An 8,343-nucleotide genomic window follows, 5' to 3' on the forward strand; every position below is an offset into this window, starting at 1 on the left:
GACAGTCGTATAGATCCACGGAACAGCGAGTCCAGAAATACGCCCAACAGCAACGGTGCTGGGACAGCTACGTAGTCACAGGCAGAGGAGTGAACCTGACCTCTTCCTCACACCGTCTAGAAAACTTCATTCAAAACAAGTCAAAGACCTCTCCGCCGGAGCTAAAGTACAGCTCTCTAACAAGATGACACAAGCACTAATCTTTGTGACTCGGATTAGAAGGCGATTCCTGGTTCTCATCCCCCTGTCATCTGTGCACCACTGGTCCCCAAATGTCCCCTCTTCTGGATTCCTAACTTACTTAAGGAACCGCCAACCCAGCGTGTCCCCGTGGAGGTGCCCTGGGCGCCTCGCGCTGCTCATGTCCAAACTTGAACTCGAGATCCACGCCCACTCGTTCACCTGCCCCCTCGACTCTCAGCCCAGGGTCAGTACGTCACTCGTCAGAAGCCTAGAGACCCAGCCGTCCCCATGGCATGTCCCCTGCCACGCACCTAATCACTCACCAGTGCTCATCCCCCGGCTTTCTGAAACCTGATCGATATTTGTTGAATGAATGACTAAAAGTCACTAGAGAGATGGAGAGCATATGTAATTTACACCTGTCTATCCAAAACCCTGGACTCGTTGGGCTTGTTTTATGCAGAACATAAAAGTGTAGTGAAGATTTAATAATAAAGATAGCAGCCACGAGACCCCTATTATGAGTGACAGAGCCTTGGAAACAAGCCAACTTAAACCAGAATTTCACGGAGCGGCGTTTCAGGCCCCCGTCTATTTTCATTCGCTCATTCATTTAGCACGTACTTCTGAGCACCTGCTGTGGGCTGGGCACTCCTGGTGCACCTGTCACGTACAAAAGAATTGACAGGAGCCAGGAAGTACCTTGAAGGGGCAGAGCCCAAGGCCCGTCCAGCGTGGCCCCACCAGGAGGATGCCGTCGGAGGCCCCCACTGTCCCACAGCTTGAATCTGAGACTTGGGCTGTTTCCCCAGTTCCAGAGCCTTTCTGCAGCTTCTTCTTGTCTTTTGACTTCGACTCCCTTGGCCCATTCCCTTCCCCCAACCACCGATCTGTTCTCCGTATCTGTGAGCTTGGTTTCGTTGTGTTTTGTTCTGAGATTGCACACGTAAGTGAGATCATGCAGTATCTGTCTTTCTCGGATTTATCTCACGGAGCATAATGCCCTGAGGTCTGTCCATGTGGTCACAAATGGCAGGATTTCATTCTTTTTATGGCTGAGTAATGTTCCTACTATATACACACCACATCTTCATTTTCCATTCTTCAGCCGATGGACGCTGGGGTTGTTTCCACATCCTGGCTGTTGTAAATAATGCTGCAATGGGCTTTGGGGGCTCACATCTTTTTGAGTTAGTGCTTTCATTTCCTTTGGGTTGGAATGTCTAGGATTGGAATTACTGGACAATAGGGTAATTCTACTTTTAACTTTTTGAGGAAACTCCACATTCATTTCCACAGTGGCTGCATCAGTTTGCATTCCTGCCAACAGTGGGATTTTTTTATTTTAAAATATTAATAACAAAAAAGGGGGGGTGCGCCTGGCTGGCTCCGTTGGAGGAGTGCACAGCTCTTGATCTCAGTCAAGGTCATGGGTTCGAGCCCCACATCGGGTGTAAAGATGACTTAAATAAATGAATAAACTTTTTAAAAATTAATATTATTTCACCCACTGCTGTGAAATGCCATCTTTATCACATCTCAATTTCTTTAAAATATTTGGTTTCTCTCCTATTCGTCTGGCTATTCCCAATATCCATCACTTTCAGCCAATACTCGAGCAAATTGCTGACATCAGTAATTTCATTCCCTCAAAAAATTTCTTGGCTCTTTGTGAGCATTTATTCTTTCCATGAACTGAGATCTACTCGACAAGTTCAAAAATGATCTCCTTGTGTTTTCATTAGAAGCACATTCAATTTATAAATTAGTTTTCGGAGAACTGCTATCTTGGCAATGACTGTTCCTCGCGTAGGCTTCTCTCTGCCATTATTCACGTTGACTTTTATGTCCCCCAGTTAAACAAAAATGGTTAAAAATAAAGACCGAGTCAATTTCTTATTAAGTTTACTCCTAAGTAGTTTATAAATTATATTGCTCTCTGTTCATGGAGTCCTTTATCTTTTCTGTGTAATTATTACTACGACAACTGAGGACTTTGAAGATTTATTTTGTATCCACTTGATATTAATTCTTACAGTTCAATTTCTTCTCGCAGTTTTCTACGTGGGCACGTCTTACCTGTAAGTCAGTCACGATACTTTCTCTTCCCCTTCCTCATGATGACACTTCTTTCCAGAAGTTTCCAGAAGAGGCTATCTGGGTAGCAGTGTGTAACCGCCACCTTCATTTGGCCCCTGGCTCTGAGGGGCAAGCCTCCCACATGGCCCGTGGTCCTGGGAGCTGCTCCCTGCACTGGGAAGGAGCCTGGTGACCAGCCCTGCGGCCTGGACCCGGCCCGCTCAGCCTTCCGTGGGCACAGCTCGAGCATGGGGCACCCAACCCCCTCCGCACTTCTGCTTCTCCTTCAGGGCTCGGAAGGCTCTGGATGCGGAGGCATGGCGAGAGTCATGCCAGGCCCTGGGCCGCCCTCGGCTCAGCACCTGCGGACAGAGAGAAGCTGGCGGCGCCCTCCGGCTGGCCAGGCAACAGCTCCTCATGCGTCCCCAGAGACAGAAGGAAGGAGCAGGGGGCTGCCTTTTTCGGGGTTCTGTGTTTCTTGAAGGAAGGCCTGGGTGGTGTCTCTTCAGTCTAACCCCATCTGTCCCACGCACCCTGAGTGTCCCCACTCCTCTGTCTGCATGTGTGCGTTCACGGGCTGGGCCCTCCTCCGGGCGTCTGCAGGCCATGGGGAATCAGACCTCCACGGTCACTCCTCCTCCCAACCCTCTTTCCCAGGAAGCGCCGCACTTCACCCCCCCACTTCCTTCCATCCTCAGTGCTCTGGTCTACATGAAGGACCAGCCCCGGCCTTCGGCTCCCGAAAGTGTAGCCCATAGCAGACTTGCCGTGAAGACGTGGGGTGCGGGGGGAGGATCCAGCAAACCCACTGCGGGGCGTTCATGATGCAGAATTGAAACGGGGACCTCGACGAGATAGGAGCAGCCCCAGGGCATCCCAGTGTCGCTCCCAACAGCCAAAAGGTGGAAACAGCCCATCCATCAATCAGCAGGTGCGTGGATCGAACAAATGCAGTAACTACGTACAATGGAATGTGATATTATCCAGCCTTTAAAAGGAAGGAAACCCTGCTGTTTGCGACAACACGGATGACCCTGGAGGACATCCTGCTGAGTAAAATAAGCCAGACGCTGAGGGCAAATTCTGCACGATTCCCCTTCGATGAGGTATGTAACATAGTCAAACTATTAGGAGCAGAGAGTAGTGGGGGCGCCTGGGTGGCCCAGTCGGTTAAGTGACTCTTGGTTTTGGCTCAGGTCATGATCTCAGGGTTGGGAGATCGAGCCCCACGTTGGGCTCCATGCTGGGCGTGGAGCCTGCTTGAGACTCTCTCCTTCTGCCTCCCCCTCCCCGCCTCCTTCTTAAAAAAACCAAACAAGCAGGGAGTAGAGTGGGGTTGCCCAGTGTGGGGGGAGGCGGAGACGAGGAGATGCTAACTGGTGGGCATAAAGTCAGTCGTGCATGAGGAGGACGCCCAGAGACGAGGTGCCCAGTGACCTGCACACAGGTGACCGCGCTGCGCTCCACGCTTGAGAATCTGCGGAGGGGCGGCTCTCCTGCCAAGAGTTCTTCCCACAACAACATTTTTTTAAAAAAGATTACTTCCTGCAAAAGCAAACAACCTGAACTGAATATTATCATATTCTTGAGATCTTTTCTCAAATAGAAGCCCTCCCGACCTCAGGAAAGACTCTTCCTGCCCCGCCAGGAGGCAGAAAGGTCCTCAAGCACTTACTAGTTTTTAGGTTTTGAGTTTGCTTCCCCACCCCCCCCACTGTATTCTCGACACAGAGGGTACGTCCGGGCTTGAGAAGAGGCTGTCCCTCGGGCCGTCTGAGTGCGTCCTCCCCTTGCTCCCTGTCTCTGTTTCCACTGGCACATCGAGAGAGGCTCCCTCTTGAGTCAGACATCAGGGACCCAGTTCTGGTCCTCAAGTCACGTTTGCTGACCAAGGGACCCTGGGCTGTTTCAGCGTGTGCGGGTGGCTGCTCCGTGCCCTCGCCTGGCGCAGGGTTGCGGCAAACCTACGTGGGCTGCGTGACCCTCCCAGGAATAGAAGCCATGGCATCGCCTTCAGGTTGCACTGAAGACAAGAGAGCTCGTGACGCTTCATGGCCGAGGCTAGTGACCCTCAGCAGCTGCTCTCTCTTTCCTGGTGGAGCCGGAGTCTAATAGTCCCCAGGCCTCAGTGGGTCGGCTGGGCGCCCGTAGGCTGTGCGCCTGGTGTGGGGTTGACAGAGGCGCTCGATGGCTCCATCTGGCTAGTAGCTGATCTGATGCCTTAGCTGGGGCGGCTGGAACAGGTGGGAGCTGGCGGGGCCTTTTCTGTCCACACGGGAGGCTGGACCCCAGGGCTGAGCAGAGAACGCTGCCAGGCCTCCGAAGGGCTAGGCCGAGAAATCGCACTAAATTCTTAATGCAAGTCACAGGCCAGGGCAAATTCGGAGGGAGGAGAATGAGGGCCGGTCTCTTGATAAGAATTGAAGAACTCCTCTGTGTGGTCACCCATTATTTCCTGACCAATGACCCCACTGGGTTTGGCTGATCCGGGGGGATGTGGGCAGACAGCACTGCTTCCCACCGGGGGTCCGCGGGCCGCCGGGATGTCCTGCCTGGATCAGCGGATGAGCGAGGGCTTCTCTCCTCCTGGGACAGTGGACGGGCAGGAGGACAAGCAGAAAAGGGCAAGGCCGTTTGAAGGTCAAACTCAGAACTGATATCTTTTTATGTCAGACAACGTGCCACTGGCCAAGTCACATGACCACCACCAACGTCAAGGGCAGGAGAAGGGCGCCCCATCCCAGATGAGCCAGGGCACAGTTGTGGGTACGGGGGCCTCGGGGGGCATGTTGCAATACACGGATCACTCCGTTCCCCCCCAAAAGAAACCAATCCAGTTAAAATTAGGACTCTAGGAATAGCAGAGACAAATTAAAAAACACGTGATATTTAAACCTACGAAATAGGTAGTTAAGTTTAAAGAACTCCCATTAACGTGGGATTTAACTTAATGCAAACATTATATACCCTCCTGCAAGGAAGTTGGAGGAAGAAAGGGCTGCTGATAATAACATGGATCTACAAGCCTAGATTATTCCAAGAAAACAGAGTGTTAAATGGGGACAGAACGGGAGATTTAAAGGCATATTAAATTTCTTGCTTTACTTAGGGAGAGAAGAGTTATTTTTCATTGAAGTAGAGAAAGACGGCTTCAAATTTATGTTTTTCCTTAAAGGTAATAACTAGTACAGTAAAACAAGATCTATAGCTTCTCAAACACATACGGAAAAAAGCCGCATGAAACATATTAGCAGCATAACAAAGAATAATTGGGGAAAGATGGGGAAGGTTAAGAGCAGAAGCACAGAGAGTCCCAGCAAGCACACGCGGAGGGCGGTTCCGTCGTGGGCCCGCGGGCGCCAGCCCCTCCGGTTCCAGCGCTGCCTCGCGGACCAGGTGCTGCTCTGCGGACACTGAGGTGTGAGAGCAATGTGTCCGCAAGTTACGAACTAAAGAATTCTGCAGCGAGTGAGAGGCAGAGATGGGAACCTGACGTCTAAGCCCTCAAGATAGCAGGATTCGAACCGCAGACTGTGACCCTCATATGAGCTCACCTTGTGCCTGCTTGTCTCTGACTCAGTTAGAAAAGACTCGCAGGTGCCTGGGGGGCTCAGTCGGTGGGGCGGCTGCCTTCGGCTCAGGTCATGATCTCAGGGTCCTGGGATCAAGTCCTGCATCGGGCTCCCTGCTCAGCGGGGAGTCTGCTTCTCCCTCTGTTCCCCACTCTTGCTGTCTCTCTCTGTCTCTCTCTCTCTGTGTCAAATAAATAAATAAAATCTTAAAAAATAAGAAAAGAAAAAAGAAAACAGACTCCCAGGGCCGGTTATAAGCAATGACAAACGACACCAACAAACCCAATTCTGGTGCTAACGAGAGACCTTCTCCTCACTGGCACTTCCCGAGGCCAGCCCCCAGCCCCCAGTAAACTCCAAGTTGCAAGAAGGTAGGGTTACTGATGACTACGTTTTGTTATCTCCAGACCCTGAAACGGAGCCTGGCCCATGACAGACACCAGGCACGCAGGTGCCAGCTCCATGGGTAAGCAGGTGCCTGGGGGGACTGGGGAGACGAAGACAGTCTCTGACCAGCAGGGAGTCGGGCTCTGGGGTGGAGGTGGGGGGGCTGGTCGTAGGAGGAGGACACTCAGCCCCTTGTGGGCAGGTGGGGGCCATGCAGGCAAGCTGCTAGGGTTGGTGGTTGCAAGGGGGTGCTGTCACCCAGGGAAGCTATGCACGACCTTCAGAATAACACCTGGGCCTCAGCATTGCAAGTAACACGGGACTCAGGTCCCAACGGTAGGACTGAAGTCAGGAGGGAGCTCAACCATCTCGCTGAGCAAGCTCACAAGGACTCTAGAGGACACGCAGGGATCTGTGCCGGAGCCAGAGTCCGGCGGCCCGAGTGTGTCCCCTGATTGCCACCAACCCCGCAGCAGGTGACATTCCACCAGCCCCTCAAGTGATGAGTTAAGACACGGTCATCGCTTTGTGCCCAATCCCACCTCTCCCTGCCAGGAGGAGACATTGCTGGCCCTGTTTCCACGCGAAGGTGAGGGTGTGGACGGGGCTCCCACCCGGACCGGATGGGGCTGCCGCGGCCCACGGAGAAGGGAACGGCAGGAGGGGCGGGAGACAAGTTGTATCCTGTACTTGATACTTGAAACAACGGGGCCCATATGGGTAGGAAATTATTTTTAAATGGCTGAAACGTCTAATTTACATAACTTACATTTCTTGTTCATATTGGCACCCGGGGGTGTTATATGAATAGTTGAATACTTGTTGGGTCATTAATATAATTTGCTCAGGCCTCTCATTGTTGAGAGGGCTTCAAACAAATTGGTTTTGGGGTTTTTTTTTAGGCTGCCAGTATATAAAAAAGTTTAAAAATGTCAGAATGGGTTTAAGAAAATTGTAGTATATCTTAAATGTTTACATTTAATGAAACACTTTAAACACACACACGGCGTCTATATACAAACCTCACTTGGAGATAATGTCTGAAGTCAAATTGGATGCCCTTGGAGCAGTCCACGCCCAGCCCCCACTCTTGCTCCCCCTCCCACACCCCGAGTCAGACCCTGTCATTTACATCACACACCACTTGGCTGCGCCCCCCCCCCCCCCCATAAAACACTCTTCCTGGATTGGCAATCAGAAGACCAGGAACTGCCCCCCCCCGTGTTGTCACTCCCTAGTGTCACCATGCCTTCTCTGGACCCGGCTAAGGAAAGGATCGTCCAGTGTCCTTCAAGGCCCTTCCCACCCCTGACCACGCGACCAAGCTCACGGTGGACTCTTGATGGGTTTTTTCATCAAGAGTTTGCTTCCTGGCACATCGCAGGGCTGGTTTTACTAAAATCAAACCAAACCTTCGGACCAACTGTGTCTCCCTCTCAGCCACGCGATGGCCTGACGTTGCCCCTTTCTCTCACTGTGTCTGTGGTGGGTCCTCTGTGGGTCCCAGCTGCTCCCTGCTGATGCTGATTCGTGGTGGAGGACGGGAGACGGAGGGGGTGGTCGACCTCCTTGCACCCCAGCTCCTTACACGGTCAGACTCCCCCTACTCCCTCCACTCCCCCAGCACCAAGCCCGAAGTTGGTCTCTTTGCTCGTCTCCGGAAGATGGAAATACCTCCAGAGGGGCCCGCAGCAAACGTCTGCTTCACTGTAGGTAAAGATCACTGGAAACCCTACTAAAAAGAAACCCAGCCAGAAAGTGACAGTACAAGCTCAGGTGTTTGAAAATCCACTGGAGTCACTCGGGTGTAGGAAGATAAGCTCTCCCTTCACTCTTGCTGGGGGTGTCCGTGGCCCGCACAGGCCCCTGTGTCCTGATAAAGGGGACTTCCCAGCCTTGGGGTCCCCTTCGCCCTCGTCTGCTCCCCACGGGCGGTGGGAGGTCTCCCCGGATGGGCAGAGCACGCGCTTACTGGGTCAGAAGAACCGGAGCCATGTTTGTGCCCCTTCCCCCAACAGCCACACGGATGTCAGTGGGACAGAAATTCGCCAGGTCGTGCCCACGTGCCGCATGCTGGATGCGGGTTCCCGAGAAGCGGATGCTGGACGGAGTGAGGTGCATG

The sequence above is a fragment of the Ursus arctos genome, unplaced genomic scaffold (assembly GCF_023065955.2).
Source record: "Ursus arctos isolate Adak ecotype North America unplaced genomic scaffold, UrsArc2.0 scaffold_28, whole genome shotgun sequence".
Lineage (NCBI taxonomy): Eukaryota > Metazoa > Chordata > Mammalia > Carnivora > Ursidae > Ursus > Ursus arctos.